The 17823-nt window shown below is 40.3% G+C and overlaps 1 protein-coding gene and 1 long non-coding RNA gene across 2 annotated transcripts in view; both read left to right on the top strand.

Annotated features, from left to right (window-relative positions):
• Positions 1–17823, top strand: part of LOC115118359 (butyrophilin-like protein 10) — an 804641-nt gene that overhangs the window by 169872 nt on the left and 616946 nt on the right. The window lies entirely within an intron of this gene.
• LOC135574219 (uncharacterized) lies at positions 7092–10962 on the top strand. The gene is made up of 3 exons (XR_010465243.1): positions 7092–8932; positions 9543–9584; positions 10318–10962. It is a non-coding gene; the product is annotated as an uncharacterized LOC135574219 (long non-coding RNA).

Raw genomic sequence — 17823 nt, 5'->3', positions numbered from 1 at the left:
TAATACTGAATGGGGAAAACAACAAGGGTCTTCATGCATCGTATTGCTAATACCATCAGACAGTGGAGTGTACTGGTGTGAGTCTGGGTCTGGAGAACACAGCAATGCTGTCAACATCACAGTACATGGTATGTCCACAAACACCACCTACTAACATTATAGTGGTTAGTGGCTCATCTGGTTTCAGATAGCTGATGTTATGTTTATACATGATGTTTATATATTATATACAGCTGGAGCTGTGATCCTGGAGAGACCTGTTTATATGTTTATGAGAGACCTGTTTATATATTATATGGAGCTGTGCTCCTGGAGATGGAGCTGTGATCCTGGAGAGACCTGTTTATATATCATATACAGCTGGAGCTGTGATCCTGGAGAGACCTGTTTATATATGATGTTTATATATTATATACAGCTGGAGCTGTGGTCCTGGAGAGACCTGTTTATATATGATGTTTATATATTATATACAGCTGGAGCTGTGATCCTGGAGAGACCTGTTTATATATCATATACAGCTGGAGCTGTGATCCTGGAGAGACCTGTTAATATATGATGTTTATATATTTTATACAGCTGGAGCTGTGATCCTGGAGAGACCTGTTTATATATGATGTTTATATCGTATATACAGCTGGAGCTGTGATCCTGGATAGACCTGTTTATATATGATGTTTATATATTATATACAGATGGAGCTGTGATCCTGGAGAGTCCTGCCCTTCCTGTGACTGATGGAGATTCTGTGACTCTGAGCTGCAGATATGGAGAGACCTCTTTAACCTCATAGCTGATTTCTACAAAGATGGATTATAGGACAGACTGAGCTGAGACTACATCCATCTGGAGTATCCAAGTCAGATGAAAGACTCTACAAGTGTACCAACTCTGAAGGAGAATCACCAGAGAGCTGGTTGACTGTGACCTGAGAATAGAGAAACCTTGACATTCAGATTATCTGGTTCTTTTTACATTGTTAAGATGGTGCTGAAACCTGCATTATAAACTGGGTGGTTCTTCTTTACACTGTTAAGAGGTGCTGAAACCTGATTATAAACTGGGTGGTTCTTCTTTACACTGTTAAGAGGTGCTGAAACCTGCATTATAAACTGGGGGCTTCTTCTTTACACTGTTAAGATGGTGCTGAAACCTGCATTATAAACTGGGTGGTTCTTCTTTACACTGTTAAGAGTGCTGAAACCTGCATTATAAACTGGGTGGTTCTTCTTTACCAACTAAGAAGGTGCTGAAACCTGCATTATAAACTGGGTGACTTCTTTACACTGTTAAGGTGAGAAACCTGCATTATAAGCTGGGTGGTTCTTCTTTACACTGTTAGATACTGAAACTGCATTATAAACTGGGTGGTTCTTCTTTACACTGTTAAGAGGTGCTGAAACCTGCATTATAAACTGGGTGGTTCTTCTTTACACTGTTAAGAGGTGCTGAAACCTGCATTATAAACTGGGTGGTTCTTCTCTACACTGTTAAGAGGTGCTGAAACCTGCATTATAAACTGGGGGGTTCTTCTCTACACTGTTAAGAGGTGCTGAAACCTGCATTATAAACTGGGTGGTTCTTCTCTACACTGTTAAGAGGTGCTGAAACCTGCATTATAAACTGGGTGTTTCTTCTTTACACTGTTAAGAGGTGCTGAAACCTGCATTATAAACTGGGTGGTTCTTCTTTACACTGTTAAGAGGTGCTGAAACCTGCATTATAAACTGGGTGGTTCTTCTTTACACTGTTAAGAGGTGCTGAAACCTGCATTATAAACTGGGTGGTTCTTCTTTACACTGTTAAGAGGTGCTAAAACTTACAAGCTGGGTGGTTCCAGCCCTCAATGCTGATTGGCTTGGAAGCCGTTGTATATCACGGTACACGGTAAAACATGTATTTTTACTGGTTGGTAACCAGTTTATAATAAAGCACCTCAGTGGTTTGTGGCGATGCATAAGATCAGTATGTTGGTATATTGGCCATATATATATATAAAACACCTGTAAAGCACCACTTAAATATGTACTGACTTGGTAGTAACATGTCTAACACTGTATTTGCTGTAACTAATCATGGAAATATACTGAACATTTACATTATTAACAGAAGAACTAACCATGGAAATATACTGAACATTTTACATTCACAAACAGAATACTAAATCTGTGTTCATGTACAGTACAGTATATATACAGTTGAAGTCGGAAGTTTACATAGACTTAGGTTGGAGTCATTGAATCTCGTTTTTCAACCACTCAACAAATATGTTCTTAACAAACTACAGTTTTGGCAAGTCGGTTAGGACATCTACTTTGTGCATGACACCAGTCATTTTTCCAACAACTGTTTACGGAAAATTTGTTTCACTTATAATTCACTATATCACAATTCCAGTGGGTAAGAAGTTTACATACACTAAGTTTACATACACTAAGACTGCTTTCTGATAGGCGAATTGCCATCATTTGAGTCAATTGGAGGTGTATGTCATGCCCTGACCTTAGAGCTTTTTATGTCTCTATTTTGGTTTGGTCAGGGTGTGATTTGGGTGGGCATTCTATGTTCCATTTTCTATGTTTTGTATTTCTTTGTTTTGGCCGGGTATGGTTCTCAATCAGGGACAGCTGACTATCGTTGTCTCTGATTGGGAACCATACTTAGGCAGCCCTTTTTCCCACCCTAATAATAATGATAATTCCATTGTACTCCCTTCAATCGTTAGTTTTAAACTTCCTCAATGGTCATATGTCCTGTAACTTGGTCTTCCTCTTTTGCCAGCCGTGAAAATGTATTTCAAGGCCTACCTTCAAACTCAGTGGCTCTTTGCTTGACATCATGGGAAAAACAAAAATTAATTATTTAAGGCCTCAGAAAGAAATTGTAGAATTCCAAAAGTCTGGTTCATCCTTGGGAGCAATTTCCAAATGCCTGAAGGTACCAGGTCCGTCTGTACAAACGTCTGTGCAAGTTTAAACACCATGGGATCACGCAGCCGTCATACAACTCAGGAAGGAGACGCGTTCTGTCTCCTAGAGATGAATGTACTTTGGTGCGAAAAATGAAAATCAATCCCAGAACAAAAGCAAAGGACCTTGTGAAGATGATGGAGGAAACAGGTACAAAAGTATCTATATCCACAGTAAAACGAGTCCTACATCAACATAACCTGAAAGGCCGCTCAGTAGAGAAGAAGCCACTGCTCAAAAACCCCATTAAAAAGCCAGACTACAGTTTGCAACTGCACATGGGGACAAAGATCGTACTTTTTGGAGAAATGTCCCCTGGTTTGATGAAACATAAATAATGACCATCGTTATGCTTGGAGGGAAAGGGGGAGGCTTGCAAGCCGAAGAACAACATCACAAGGGACGCACAAGGGGTGGCAGGTTCATGTTGTGGGGGTGCTTTGCTGCAGTAGGGCCTGGTGCACTTCACAAAATAGATGTAATCATGAGGACGGACAATTGTGGATATATTGAAGCATCATCTCAACATATCAGTCAGGAAGTTAAAGCTTGATCGCAAATGGGTCTTCCAAATGGACAATGACCCCAAGCATACTTCCAAAGTTGTGGCAAAATGACTTAAGTACAACAAAGTCTAGGTATTGGAGTGGCAATCACAAAGCCCTGACCTCAATCCTATAGAAAATGTATGGGCAAAACTGAAAAAGCGTGTGCGAGCAAGGAGGCCTACAAACTTGCTTCTGTTACACAAGTTCTGTCAGGAGGAAGTGGCCTAAATTCACCCAACTTATCTGGAGTATTTTTCCTGTCTTATCCGGTGTCCAGTTTGAATTTAAGTATACTCTAATTCTCTCTCTTTTTCTCTTTCTCTCTTTCTCTTTTTTTCTTTCTTTCTCTCTCTCGGAGGACCTGAGCCCTAGGACCATGCCTCAAGACTACCTGGCCTGATGACTCCTTGCTGCACCCTAGTCCGCCTGGCTGTGCTGCTGCTCCTGTTTCAACTGTTCTGCCTGTGCCTAAGGAACCCTAATCTGTTCATCGGACATGCTACATGTCCCAGACCTGCTGTTTTCATCTCTCTAGAGACAGCAGGAGCGGTAGAGATTTATTTTATTTTATTTTAATTCACCTTTATTTAACCAGGTAGGCTAGTTGAGAACAAGTTCTAATTTACAACTGCGACCTGGCCAAGATAAAGCAAAGCAGTGTGACACAAACAACAACACAGAGTTACACATGGAATAAACAAGCGCACAGTCAATAACACAATAAAAAAAAGAACGTCTATATACAGTGTGTGCAAAAGGCGTGAGGAGGTAAGGCAATAAATAGGCCATAATAGCGAAGTAATTACAATATAGCAGATTAACACTGGGGTGATAAATGAGTAGATGATGATATGCAAGTAGAGATACTGGTGTGCAAAATAGCATAAAAGTAAATAAAAACAATATGGGGATGAGGTAGGTAGATTGGGTGGGCTATTTACAGATGGACTATGTACAGCTGTAGCGATCGATTAGCTGCTCAGACAGCTGATGTTTAAAGTTAGTGAGGGAAATATAGGTCTCCAGCTTCAGTGATTTTTGGAATTCGTTCCAGTCACTGGCAGCAGAGAACTGGAAGGAAAGGCGGCCAAAGGAGGTGTTGGCTTTGGGGATAACCAGTGAGAGATACATTTACATTTACATTTAAGTCATTTAGCAGACGCTCTTATCCAGAGCGACTTACAAATTGGTGCATTCACCTTATGACATCCAGTGGAGCAGCCACTTTACAACAGATACCTGCTGGAGCGCGTGCTACGGGTGGATGTTGTTATCGTGACCAGTGAGGTGAGATAAGGCGAAGCTTTACCTAGCATAGATTTATAGATGACCTGGAGCCAGTGGATCTGCCGACAAAATATGTAGCGAGGGCCAGCAGACTAGAGCATACAGGTCGCAGTGGTGGGTGGTATAAGGTGCTTTGGTAATAAAACGGATGGCCCTGTGATAGACTGCATCCAGTTTGCTGAGTAGAGTATTGGAAGCTATTTTGTAGCTCGGTAGGATAGGTAGGATAGTCAGTTTTACTCAGGATAGTTTTGCGGCGTGAGTGAAGGAGGCTTTGTTGCGAAATAGAAAGACAATTCTAGATTTGATTTTGGATTGGAGATGTTTAATATGAGTCTGGAAGGAGAGTTTACAGTCTAGCCAGACAACTAGGTATTTGTAGTTGTCCACATATTCTAGGTCAGAACCGTCCAGGGTAGTGATGCTAGTCAGGCAGGCGGGTGCCGGCAGTGAACGGTTGAAAAGCATGCATTTGATTTTACTAGCGTTTAAGAGCAGTTGGAGGCCACGGAAGGAGTGTTGTATGGCATTGAAGCTTGTTTGGAGGTTAGTTAATTCTTGTGACTCTCAAACCCGGATCCGGGAGCGTAATCATCGCCTGACACGAATTAGCATAACGCAACGGACATAAATCTTCCAAGAAAATATTCCTATTCCTCACAAGTGAAATATATTGGAACACCGCTTAGCCTTTTGTTAATCACCCTGTCATCTCAGATTTTCAAAATATGCTTTACAGCCAACGCTAGACAAGCATTTGTGTAAGTTTATCAAAGCCTAGCATAGCATTATGCCTTGCTAGCAGCAGGCAACCTTGTCACGGAAATCAGAAAAGCAATCAAATTAAATTGTTTACCTTTGATGAACTTCGGATGTTTTCACTCACGAGACGCCCAGGTAGATAGCCAAAGTTCATTTTTTCCCTAAATATTATTTTTGTAGGCGAAACAGCTCCGTTTGTTAATGGTGGCACCTCCATAGATTATAATGGAGGCGGGACCCCTTTATGTCATAGATTATAATGGTGTCATAGATTATAATGGAGGCGGGACCCCTTTATTCATATGTCACCCATTTATGTAGATTATAATGGTGGCGGGACCCATTTATGTCATAGAATATAATGGTCCCTTTATGTCAGATTATAATGGAGGCGGGACCATTTATAATGTCATAGATTATAATGGTGGCGGGATGTCATAGATTATAATGGAGGCGGGACCCCTTTATGTCATAGATTATAATGGAGGCGGGACCCATTTATGTCATAGATTATAATGGTGGCGGGACCCATTTATGTCATAGAATATAATGGTGGCGGGACCCCTTTATGTCATAGAATATAATGGTGGCGGGACCCCTTTATGTCATAGATTATAATGGTGGCGGGACCCATTTATGTCATAGATTATAATGGTGGCGGGACCCCTTTATGTCAGAGATTATAATGGAGGCGGGACCCCTTTTTTATAATGGTGGCATAGGATTATAATAATGGTGGCGGGACCCCTTTATGTCATAGATTATAATGGAGGCGGGACCCCTTTATTCATAGATTATAATGGAGGCACCCATTTAGATTATAATGGTGGCGGGACCCATTTATGTCATAGAATATAATGTCCCCTTTATGTCATTATTATAATGGTGGCGGGACCCCTTTATGTCATAGATTATAATGGAGGCGGGACCCATTTATAATTATAATGGAGGGGACCCATTTATGTCATAGATTATAATGGAGGCGGGACCCATTTATGTCATAGATTATAATGGAGGCGGGACCCATTTATGTCATAGATTATATGTCCAGCTGTCATAAATGTACTTTTGGTCTTGGCTAATGTTCTCATGTTCGTTTATCTTAATGTAATCTTTGACATGTTACCCTATTCAGAAATAGCAAATGTACTGGGTGTCACCTTCTCTTCCTCTGGCCAATGTACTTATGTCCTTGCTACTTCAGCATAGCAACTGCACCTATTTATATTACATTAGCTCCCACAGTCACCCCCTTTGAAAAGGGGGAGGGCCACGGCAGCTTTTCAATATTTAGGGAACTTGGGCGATATGAAAGAGAGGTTGAACAGGCTGGTAATAGGGTTTGCAACAATTGCGGCGGATAGTTTTAGAAAGAGAGGGTCCAGATTGTCTAGCCCAGCTGATTTGTACAGGTACAGGTTTTGCAGCTCTTTCAGAACATCTGCTATGTGGATTTGGGTGGAGAAGCTGGGGAGGCTTTGGCAGGTAGCTGCGGGGGTGGAGGGGGGCAAAGCTGTTGGCCGGAGTTGGGGTAGCCAGGAGGAAAGCATGGGCAGCCATAGAGAAATGGTTATTGACATTTTCGATTATGTTGAAATGTTGTAGTTGGGGATGGAAATTTCAGAATTTTTGGTTCCTAAGCCATGATTCAGACACGGCAAAGACATCAGGGTTAGCAGAGTGTGCTAAAGCAGTGAGTAAAACAAACTTAGGGAGGAGGCTTCTGATGTTAACATGCATGAAACCAAGGCTTTTTCGATTACAGAAGACAACAAATGAGAGTGCCTGGGGACACACAGGGCCTGGGTTAGCCTCCACATCACCCGAGGAACAGAGGAGTAGGATGAAGGTACGGCTAAAGGCTAGCAAAACTGGTCGTCGAGTGCATTGGGGACAAAGAATAAAAGGAGCAGATTTTTGGGCATGGTAGAATAGATTCAGTGCATAATGTGCAGACAGGGGTATGGTGGGGTGCGGGTACAGTGGAGGTAAGCCCAGGCCCTGAGTGATGATAAGAGAGGTTGCATCCCTGGATGTGCTGGTTATACTGGGTGAGGTCACCGCATGTGTGGGAGGTGGTACAAAGGAGGAATCTGATGCATGTAGAGTGGGACTAGGGGCTCCACTGTAAACTGATACAATGATAACTATCCTAAACAACAGTATACATGGCATAAAGCAATCACAGGTGTTGATTGGGAGAGCTGATGCTCTCAACAACAGCTAATCAGCTAAGACAACAACAGGTAAAATGGTGTAGGGGGTCGGTTAACTACACACAGGGCCTGAGTTCGAGGCCGACAGATAAACATAATAACAGATAAACATAATAAACAAAGTGGAGTACTGTGATAAATGAACAGTCCAGCAGGCATCAGCTATGTAGCCAAGTGATCATAGGGTCCAGTGAACAGCAATAGATGGAGCAGGGAAGCCGCGGCATAGTTGTTACTACAGTTGCACGTGGGAGACACGGCATTTAAAGTTAGAAGGCCGGGGTAAGGAGAAGCGTCTGCGCCGACGTCCAACAAAGGCCGGTTGAAGGCACAGCGGATGGAAATACGTCTGCAGACCAGTCGTAGTGGTACGGCGGGGCCCCGTGTCGACGAAGGGACCGGAGAAAGAGGTATTGCTAGCCGGGAGATGCGCCTGGCTCAGGGCTAGCTTTTGGGCTGGGTCACTTGGTGGCTTGATGATCACGTGCTTTTACGCCTGCACTGTTTGCTGTTTGGTGTTTTAGGCTGTTTCTGTACAGCACTTTGTGACATCAGCTGATGTAAGAAGGGCTATATAAATACATTTGTTTGTTTGATTGATTGATTGATTATTGTGGCAAGCTTGTGGAAGGCTACCCAAAACGTTTCACCCAAGTAAAAAAAAAATGTAAAGGCAATGCTATCAAATACTAATTGAGTGTATGTAAACTTCTGACCCACAGGGAATGTGATGAAAGAAATAAAAGCTGAAATAAATCATTCTCTCTACTATTATTCTGACATTTCATATTCTTAAAATAAAGTGTGATCCTAACTGACCGAAGACAGGTAATTTTTACAAAGATTAAATGGCAGGAATTGTGAAAAACTGAATTTAAATGTATTTGGCTAAGGTGTATGTAAACTTCCGACTTCAACTGTATGTGTGTGAGTGTGAGTGTGTGTGTGTGTATATTTTCATTTTGTTATTTTATTTCCATGCCCAACATAATTCAATCTCCAACTGCAGTTCCAGCTCCCATTCCATCTCCAGCAGTCCTAGTGTTGTCCATGTCTCTACCCAGGCTGCTGTGTAGTCTACTGGTGGGGTCTCCCTACCTGCTGGTCACCATCATACTGATGGTGAAAGGCTGCAGGAGCAGGACTCAAGGTGAGAACCTGAGTTTATACAGGATCACCTCATTCCAACAGAATACCTGCTGAATATCTGCTGTAATTCACAATGACTCAAAATCAGAAAGGATTGACAATACTGAGAGAGTCATGTTGTAAAGTGTTGATAACTGTATCTCTGATTGAGCCATGTTGTAAAGTGTTGATAACTGTATCTCTGATTGAACCATGTTTAAAGTGTTGATAACTGTATCTCTGATTGAACCATGTTGTAAAGTATTGATAACTGTATCTCTGATTGAACCATGTTGTAAAGTGTTGATATCTGTATCTCTGATTGAACCATGTTGTAAAGTGTTGATAACTGTATCTCTGATTGAACCATGTTTAAAGTGTTGATAACTGTATCTCTGATTGAACCATGTTGTAAAGTATTGATAACTGTATCTCTGATTGAACCATGTTGTAAAGTGTTGATATCTGTATCTCTGATTGAACCATGTTGTAAAGTGTTGATATCTGTATCTCTGATTGAACCATGTTGTAAAGTGTTGATAACTGTATCTCTGATTGAACCATGTTGTAAAGTGTTGATAACTGTATCTCTGATTGAACCATGTTTTAAGTGTTGATAATTGTCTGTTTAGGGTAAACCAGGATACCCAGGAAGACCCACCAAGACCAATTAGGTGAGTTTCTACCTTACAACACAACAGCTGCAGGGGCACAATATGGTATTCTGAACACAGTGTGTACTATATTATATTACCTCTTAGTAGAAGTAGAAAGTAGGATGGATTAGAGTCAACTACCACAATATGGTATTCTGAACACAGTGTGTACTATATTATATTACCTCTTAGTAGAAGTAGAAAGTAGGATGGTTTAGAGTCAACAACCACAATATGGTATTCTGAACACAGTGTGTACTATATTATGTTACCTCTTCGTAGAAGTAGAAAATAGGAAGGATTCTCTACCATAATATGTAATGAAACTGATATGAATTCATGCATTTAGGAGTAAATAGCCCTGGTATTGATAAAGAGTATATAGTCTGGGTATTGAAAATGAGTAAATAGCCCTGGTATTGATAATGAGTAAATAGCGCTGGAATTGATATGGGAGAGCTGGACATAAGGGGGAAATAGCCCTGGTATTTGATACATAGTGAATAGCCCAGGTATTGATAATTAGTAAATTGCCCTGTTATTGATAATTATTGATAATTAGTAAATAACCCTGGTATTGATAAGGGAGAACTGGACATAAGCAGGAGCCCCATTGGACGTAATTTGATAGAATTCTAAGTAGCACAGTATTGACTAGTAAATCATCTGATATGATTTACATTTCTAAATGGTTCTGTATTGGATAAGTAAATACATGGCCACACTGATGAACTACTTCTGTGTTGAACAGGTGATTGTGTTGAAGAAGAGTGAGGCTGAGTTCACCTGATCACCATAACAACCATCAGAATGGAACTCATGGAATTCTAATATAGAACTGTGAGTCACAATGCTGTATGTTGTTACATTGTAGCTCCACCTGCTGGAACAATAGTGGCATTTGATCAAATGTGATCTATTAACTGATACATGTATTATTCTGATTGGAATGTGTTTTAATATAATGTGTGTTGTATTAATCATTCAGCAGCTGTCCTTTAACATCAGTCATATACTGGTCATATACTGTGTAGCATTATGGTTGATACATTGTAAATGCCTTCACTTCTCATGTCTATACAGATCAACTGATAGGTGTTGTGGTTCAGGCATTATTGTTACAGGTTCAGTATAATGTTATACAGTTACATGTTACAGAGATAGAAAACATACAGGAGAGGAGAATTCAGTTATTACAATTATTTACTTTATTTTCCCATTTTGGTCTCTAGAATAGTGCAGCATAATTTTATTTTATTTAAACATGAAACTAATGTAGGCCTTTTGATTTATTGTGGTTGTTTTGTGCAAAACCATTATTTTTCAATGAATCATTGAGGAAAGATATTGCTTTTGTCTTTGTAGCAAATATAATTAAATAAGTGATTTTCCTCAATCATGTAGCCTGTTTTTTAATCAGTTCTGAATGACATCACAACCACTCTGTTTTTAATTTCATTCACTTCCCTTTAGTATCTTCTAAATCCTCCATTCCAGGTTCCCCCTACAGCCTCCAGGGCCTTGAGTATCTTCTAAATGCTCCATTCCAGGTTTCCCCAGGTTCCCCCTACAGCCCCCAGGGCCATTAGTATCTTCTAAATGCTCCATTCCAGGTTCCCCCTACAGCCTCCAGAGCCTTGAGTTTCTTCTGAATGCTCCATTCCAGGTTCCCCCTACAGCCTCCAGGGCCTTACGATAAGCTGTAGACCACACTATATACCAAGAGAGTTCTCATCTATATTATTCATACTATTTACCACCACAGAACGAAGCTGGCACTAAGACCGCACTCAACCAACTCTATAAGGCCATAAGCAAAGGAGAAAATAGCAGCAGTGGCCGGGGACTTTAATGCAGGAAACTTAAATCAGTTTTACCAACTTTTTACCAGCATGTCACATGTACAACCAGAGACAACACATCCTAGACCACCTTTACTGCACACACAGAGATGTATACAAAGATTTCCCCAGCCCTACATTAGGCAAATCTGACCATAATGCTGCTGATTCTTGCTTACAAGCAAAAACTAAAGCAGGAAGTGCCAGCGACTCGCTCAATATGATGACGATGATGCTACACTACAGGACTGATATGTCCCAACCAGAAACCATGGATTACAGTTGTCTTGTCTTTGGCATCATTAAAGTGAAGACTTATTTTATCAAATCAATTCTCTGTAATTATTATTACGTGATTAAACTTAATACCTGGTTAAATAAAGGTGTTCTCAATTAGTCTACCTGGTTAAATAAAGGTGTTCTCAACTAGCCTACCTGGTTAAATAAAGGTGTTCTCAACTAGCCTACCTGGTTAAATAAAGGTGTTCTCAACTAGCCTACCTGGTTAAATAAAGGTGTTCTCAACTAGCCTACCTGGTTAAATAAAGGTGTTCTCAACTAGCCTACCTGGTTAAATAAAGGTGTTCTCAACTAGCCTACCTGGTTAAATAAAGGTGTTCTCAACTAGCCTACCTGGTTAAATAAAGGTGTTCTCAACTAGCCTACCTGGTTAAATAAAGGTGTTCTCAACTAGCCTACCTGGTTAAATAAAGGTGTTCTCAACTAGCCTACCTGGTTAAATAAAGGTGTTCTCAACTAGCCTACCTGGTTAAATAAAGGTGTTCTCAACTAGCCTACCTGGTTAAATAAAGGTGTTCTCAACTGGCCTACCTGGTTAAATAAAGGTGTTCTCAACTAGCCTACCTGGTTAAATAAAGGTGTTCTCAACTGGCCTACCTGGTTAAATAAAGGTGTTCTCAACTAGCCTACCTGGTTAAATAAAGGTGTTCTCAACTAGCCTACCTGGTTAAATAAAGGTGTTCTCAACTAGCCTACCTGGTTAAATAAAGGTGTTCTCAACTAGCCTACCTGGTTAAATAAAGGTGTTCTCAACTAGCCTACCTGGTTAAATAAAGGTGTTCTCAACTGGCCTACCTGGTTAAATAAAGGTGTTCTCAACTAGCCTACCTGGTTAAATAAAGGTGTTCTCAACTAGCCTACCTGGTTAAATAAAGGTGTTCTCAACTAGCCTACCTGGTTAAATAAAGGTGTTCTCAACTAGCCTACCTGGTTAAATAAAGGTGTTCTCAACTAGCCTACCTGGTTAAATAAAGGTGTTCTCAACTAGCCTACCTGGTTAAATAAAGGTGTTCTCAACTAGCCTACCTGGTTAAATAAAGGTGTTCTCAACTAGCCTACCTGGTTAAATAAAGGTGTTATCAACTAGCCTACCTGGTTAAATAAAGGTGTTCTCAACTAGCCTACCTGGTTAAATAAAGGTGTTCTCAACTAGCCTACCTGGTTAAATAAAGGTGTTCTCAACTAGCCTACCTGGTTAAATAAAGGTGTTCTCAACTAGCCTACCTGGTTAAATAAAGGTGTTATCAGCTAGCCTACCTGGTTAAATAAAGGTGTTCTCAACTAGCCTACCTGGTTAAATAAAGGTGTTCTCAACTAGCCTACCTGGTTAAATAAAGGTGTTCTCAACTAGCCTACCTGGTTAAATAAAGGTGTTCTCAACTAGCCTACCTGGTTAAATAAAGGTGTTCTCAACTAGCCTACCTGGTTAAATAAAGGTGTTCTCAACTAGCCTACCTGGTTAAATAAAGGTGTTCTCAACTAGCCTACCTGGTTAAATAAAGGTGTTCTCAACTGGCCTACCTGGTTAAATAAAGGTGTTCTCAACTGGCCACCTGGTTAAATAAAGGTGTTCTCAACTAGCCTACCTGGTTAAATAAAGGTGTTCTCAACTAGCCTACCTGGTTAAATAAAGGTGTTCTCAACTAGCCTACCTGGTTAAATAAAGGTGTTCTCAACTAGCCTACCTGGTTAAATAAAGGTGTTCTCAACTAGCCTACCTGGTTAAATAAAGGTGTTATCAACTAGCCTACCTGGTTAAATAAAGGTGTTCTCAACTAGCCTACCTGGTTAAATAAAGGTGTTCTCAACTAGCCTACCTGGTTAAATAAAGGTGTTCTCAACTAGCCTACCTGGTTAAATAAAGGTGTTCTCAACTAGCCTACCTGGTTAAATAAAGGTGTTATCAACTAGCCTACCTGGTTAAATAAAGGTGTTCTCAACTAGCCTACCTGGTTAAATAAAGGTGTTCTCAACTAGCCTACCTGGTTAAATAAAGGTGTTCTCAACTAGCCTACCTGGTTAAATAAAGGTGTTCTCAACTAGCCTACCTGGTTAAATAAAGGTGTTCTCAACTAGCCTACCTGGTTAAATAAAGGTGTTCTCAACTAGCCTACCTGGTTAAATAAAGGTGTTCTCAACTGGCCACCTGGTTAAATAAAGGTGTTCTCAACTAGCCTACCTGGTTAAATAAAGGTGTTCTCAACTGGCCACCTGGTTAAATAAAGGTGTTCTCAACTAGCCTACCTGGTTAAATAAAGGTGTTCTCAACTGGCCACCTGGTTAAATAAAGGTGTTCTCAACTAGCCTACCTGGTTAAATAAAGGTGTTCTCAACTAGCCTACCTGGTTAAATAAAGGTGTTCTCAACTGGCCTACCTGGTTAAATAAAGGTGTTCTCAACTAGCCTACCTGGTTAAATAAAGGTGTTCTCAACTAGCCTACCTGGTTAAATAAAGGTGTTCTCAACTAGCCTACCTGGTTAAATAAAGGTGTTCTCAACTAGCCTACCTGGTTAAATAAAGGTGTTCTCAACTAGCCTACCTGGTTAAATAAAGGTGTTCTCAACTAGCCTACCTGGTTAAATAAAGGTGTTCTCAACTAGCCTACCTGGTTAAATAAAGGTGTTCTCAACTGGCCTACCTGGTTAAATAAAGGTGTTCTCAACTAGCCTACCTGGTTAAATAAAGGTGTTCTCAACTAGCCTACCTGGTTAAATAAAGGTGTTCTCAACTAGCCTACCTGGTTAAATAAAGGTGTTCTCAACTAGCCTACCTGGTTAAATAAAGGTGTTCTCAACTAGCCTACCTGGTTAAATAAAGGTGTTCTCAACTAGCCTACCTGGTTAAATAAAGGTGTTCTCAACTAGCCTACCTGGTTAAATAAAGGTGTTCTCAACTAGCCTACCTGGTTAAATAAAGGTGTTCTCAACTAGCCTACCTGGTTAAATAAAGGTGTTCTCAACTAGCCTACCTGGTTAAATAAAGGTGTTCTCAACTAGCCTACCTGGTTAAATAAAGGTGTTCTCAACTAGCCTACCTGGTTAAATAAAGGTGTTATCAACTAGCCTACCTGGTTAAATAAAGGTGTTCTCAACTAGCCTACCTGGTTAAATAAAGGTGTTCTCAACTAGCCTACCTGGTTAAATAAAGGTGTTCTCAACTAGCCTACCTGGTTAAATAAAGGTGTTCTCAACTAGCCTACCTGGTTAAATAAAGGTGTTATCAACTAGCCTACCTGGTTAAATAAAGGTGTTCTCAACTAGCCTACCTGGTTAAATAAAGGTGTTCTCAACTAGCCTACCTGGTTAAATAAAGGTGTTCTCAACTAGCCTACCTGGTTAAATAAAGGTGTTCTCAACTAGCCTACCTGGTTAAATAAAGGTGTTCTCAACTAGCCTACCTGGTTAAATAAAGGTGTTCTCAACTAGCCTACCTGGTTAAATAAAGGTGTTCTCAACTAGCCTACCTGGTTAAATAAAGGTGTTCTCAACTGGCCTACCTGGTTAAATAAAGGTGTTCTCAACTGGCCACCTGGTTAAATAAAGGTGTTCTCAACTAGCCTACCTGGTTAAATAAAGGTGTTCTCAACTAGCCTACCTGGTTAAATAAAGGTGTTCTCAACTAGCCTACCTGGTTAAATAAAGGTGTTCTCAACTAGCCTACCTGGTTAAATAAAGGTGTTCTCAACTAGCCTACCTGGTTAAATAAAGGTGTTATCAACTAGCCTACCTGGTTAAATAAAGGTGTTCTCAACTAGCCTACCTGGTTAAATAAAGGTGTTCTCAACTAGCCTACCTGGTTAAATAAAGGTGTTCTCAACTAGCCTACCTGGTTAAATAAAGGTGTTCTCAACTAGCCTACCTGGTTAAATAAAGGTGTTATCAACTAGCCTACCTGGTTAAATAAAGGTGTTCTCAACTAGCCTACCTGGTTAAATAAAGGTGTTCTCAACTAGCCTACCTGGTTAAATAAAGGTGTTCTCAACTAGCCTACCTGGTTAAATAAAGGTGTTCTCAACTAGCCTACCTGGTTAAATAAAGGTGTTCTCAACTAGCCTACCTGGTTAAATAAAGGTGTTCTCAACTAGCCTACCTGGTTAAATAAAGGTGTTCTCAACTAGCCTACCTGGTTAAATAAAGGTGTTCTCAACTGGCCTACCTGGTTAAATAAAGGTGTTCTCAACTGGCCACCTGGTTAAATAAAGGTGTTCTCAACTAGCCTACCTGGTTAAATAAAGGTGTTCTCAACTGGCCACCTGGTTAAATAAAGGTGTTCTCAACTAGCCTACCTGGTTAAATAAAGGTGTTCTCAACTAGCCTACCTGGTTAAATAAAGGTGTTCTCAACTGGCCTACCTGGTTAAATAAAGGTGTTCTCAACTAGCCTACCTGGTTAAATAAAGGTGTTCTCAACTAGCCTACCTGGTTAAATAAAGGTGTTCTCAACTAGCCTACCTGGTTAAATAAAGGTGTTCTCAACTAGCCTACCTGGTTAAATAAAGGTGTTCTCAACTAGCCTACCTGGTTAAATAAAGGTGTTCTCAACTAGCCTACCTGGTTAAATAAAGGTGTTCTCAACTAGCCTACCTGGTTAAATAAAGGTGTTCTCAACTAGCCTACCTGGTTAAATAAAGGTGTTCTCAACTGGCCACCTGGTTAAATAAAGGTGTTCTCAACTAGCCTACCTGGTTAAATAAAGGTGTTCTCAACTAGCCTACCTGGTTAAATAAAGGTGTTCTCAACTAGCCTACCTGGTTAAATAAAGGTGTTCTCAACTAGCCTACCTGGTTAAATAAAGGTGTTCTCAACTAGCCTACCTGGTTAAATAAAGGTGTTCTCAACTGGCCACCTGGTTAAATAAAGGTGTTCTCAACTAGCCTACCTGGTTAAATAAAGGTGTTCTCAACTAGCCTACCTGGTTAAATAAAGGTGTTCTCAACTAGCCTACCTGGTTAAATAAAGGTGTTCTCAACTAGCCTACCTGGTTAAATAAAGGTGTTCTCAACTGGCCTACCTGGTTAAATAAAGGTGTTCTCAACTAGCCTACCTGGTTAAATAAAGGTGTTCTCAACTGGCCTACCTGGTTAAATAAAGGTGAAATAAAAATACATTTAAAAAAAGGTGCATGTAAATGTAATTAACTAGGAAGTCGGGAAGATATTATATATATATATAAGAACCAATGAAAATATTAAGGTTACAAAGTTATAATTTTCCTAATATAACTTCAGATATTTTAATATCTGATCAATTAATCTTCTAATTAATTATTCTTTACCTCACGTTTGTCTCATTCCGAACGTCGTAAATCGTTGGTTATCTGCACAAACCCAGTCTTTACTATAAATCATCGATACATCAATTGTCTTAATCATTTATTTACTAACTAACTAAAATAGATAATCACAGAAATGTATAAACAAACAAACAGCAGATATGGTTACAAGGAAATTATTTTGCAGTTAATAATTATATTGATTGAAATGCTAATCCTTTGCACATGAACGCTCACTCCTTCGGGAATAATTGCAATCAATATATATATTTACGCTCAGTGTGTCGTCGTGATCTCTGTTGGAAAGTTCATCCGCTTGTCTCTCCATGTGCTTCCAAGGAGTCTTTCGAGGTTAGAATGGATACTTCAGAGACCCACTCAGAAATGGTCTTATAGAAAAGATGTTGTGGTATGGTTAGGATTCTCCAACGACCGTTTGCACATTCTCCAAAACATGGATATTGTTCAGTTCTCAAGTTGTGTGATGTAAAAGAAGTTCCTTTGTTCTTCTGTGAAACTCTCTCTCTCTCGCTCTCTATACTGCTTAAGGGAGAGAGTCTCCTCCAGGAATTTACGACCTGAGATTTACGACCTGAGAACCTGAGTGTAAGAGGGAGAGAGGGGGAAGGCACTCGCTATTCCCAAAGAGGGCCACGTCATGACACAGGCAACATCCGCATTGAGCTAAAGGATAGAGCTGCCGTTTTCAAGAAGCGGGAGACTAAACAGGACGCTGATAAGAAATCCAGCTATGCCCTCAGATGAACCATCAAACAAGCAAAGTTTCAATACAGGATTAAGATTGAATCCTCCTACACCGGCTCTGATGCTCGTCGGATGTGGCA

The sequence above is a fragment of the Oncorhynchus nerka genome, linkage group LG12 (genome assembly GCF_034236695.1).
Source record: "Oncorhynchus nerka isolate Pitt River linkage group LG12, Oner_Uvic_2.0, whole genome shotgun sequence".
Classification (NCBI taxonomy): domain Eukaryota; kingdom Metazoa; phylum Chordata; class Actinopteri; order Salmoniformes; family Salmonidae; genus Oncorhynchus; species Oncorhynchus nerka.
Note: the sequence above shows the minus strand (reverse complement) of the source record. Positions and strands in the feature narration are given on the sequence as shown.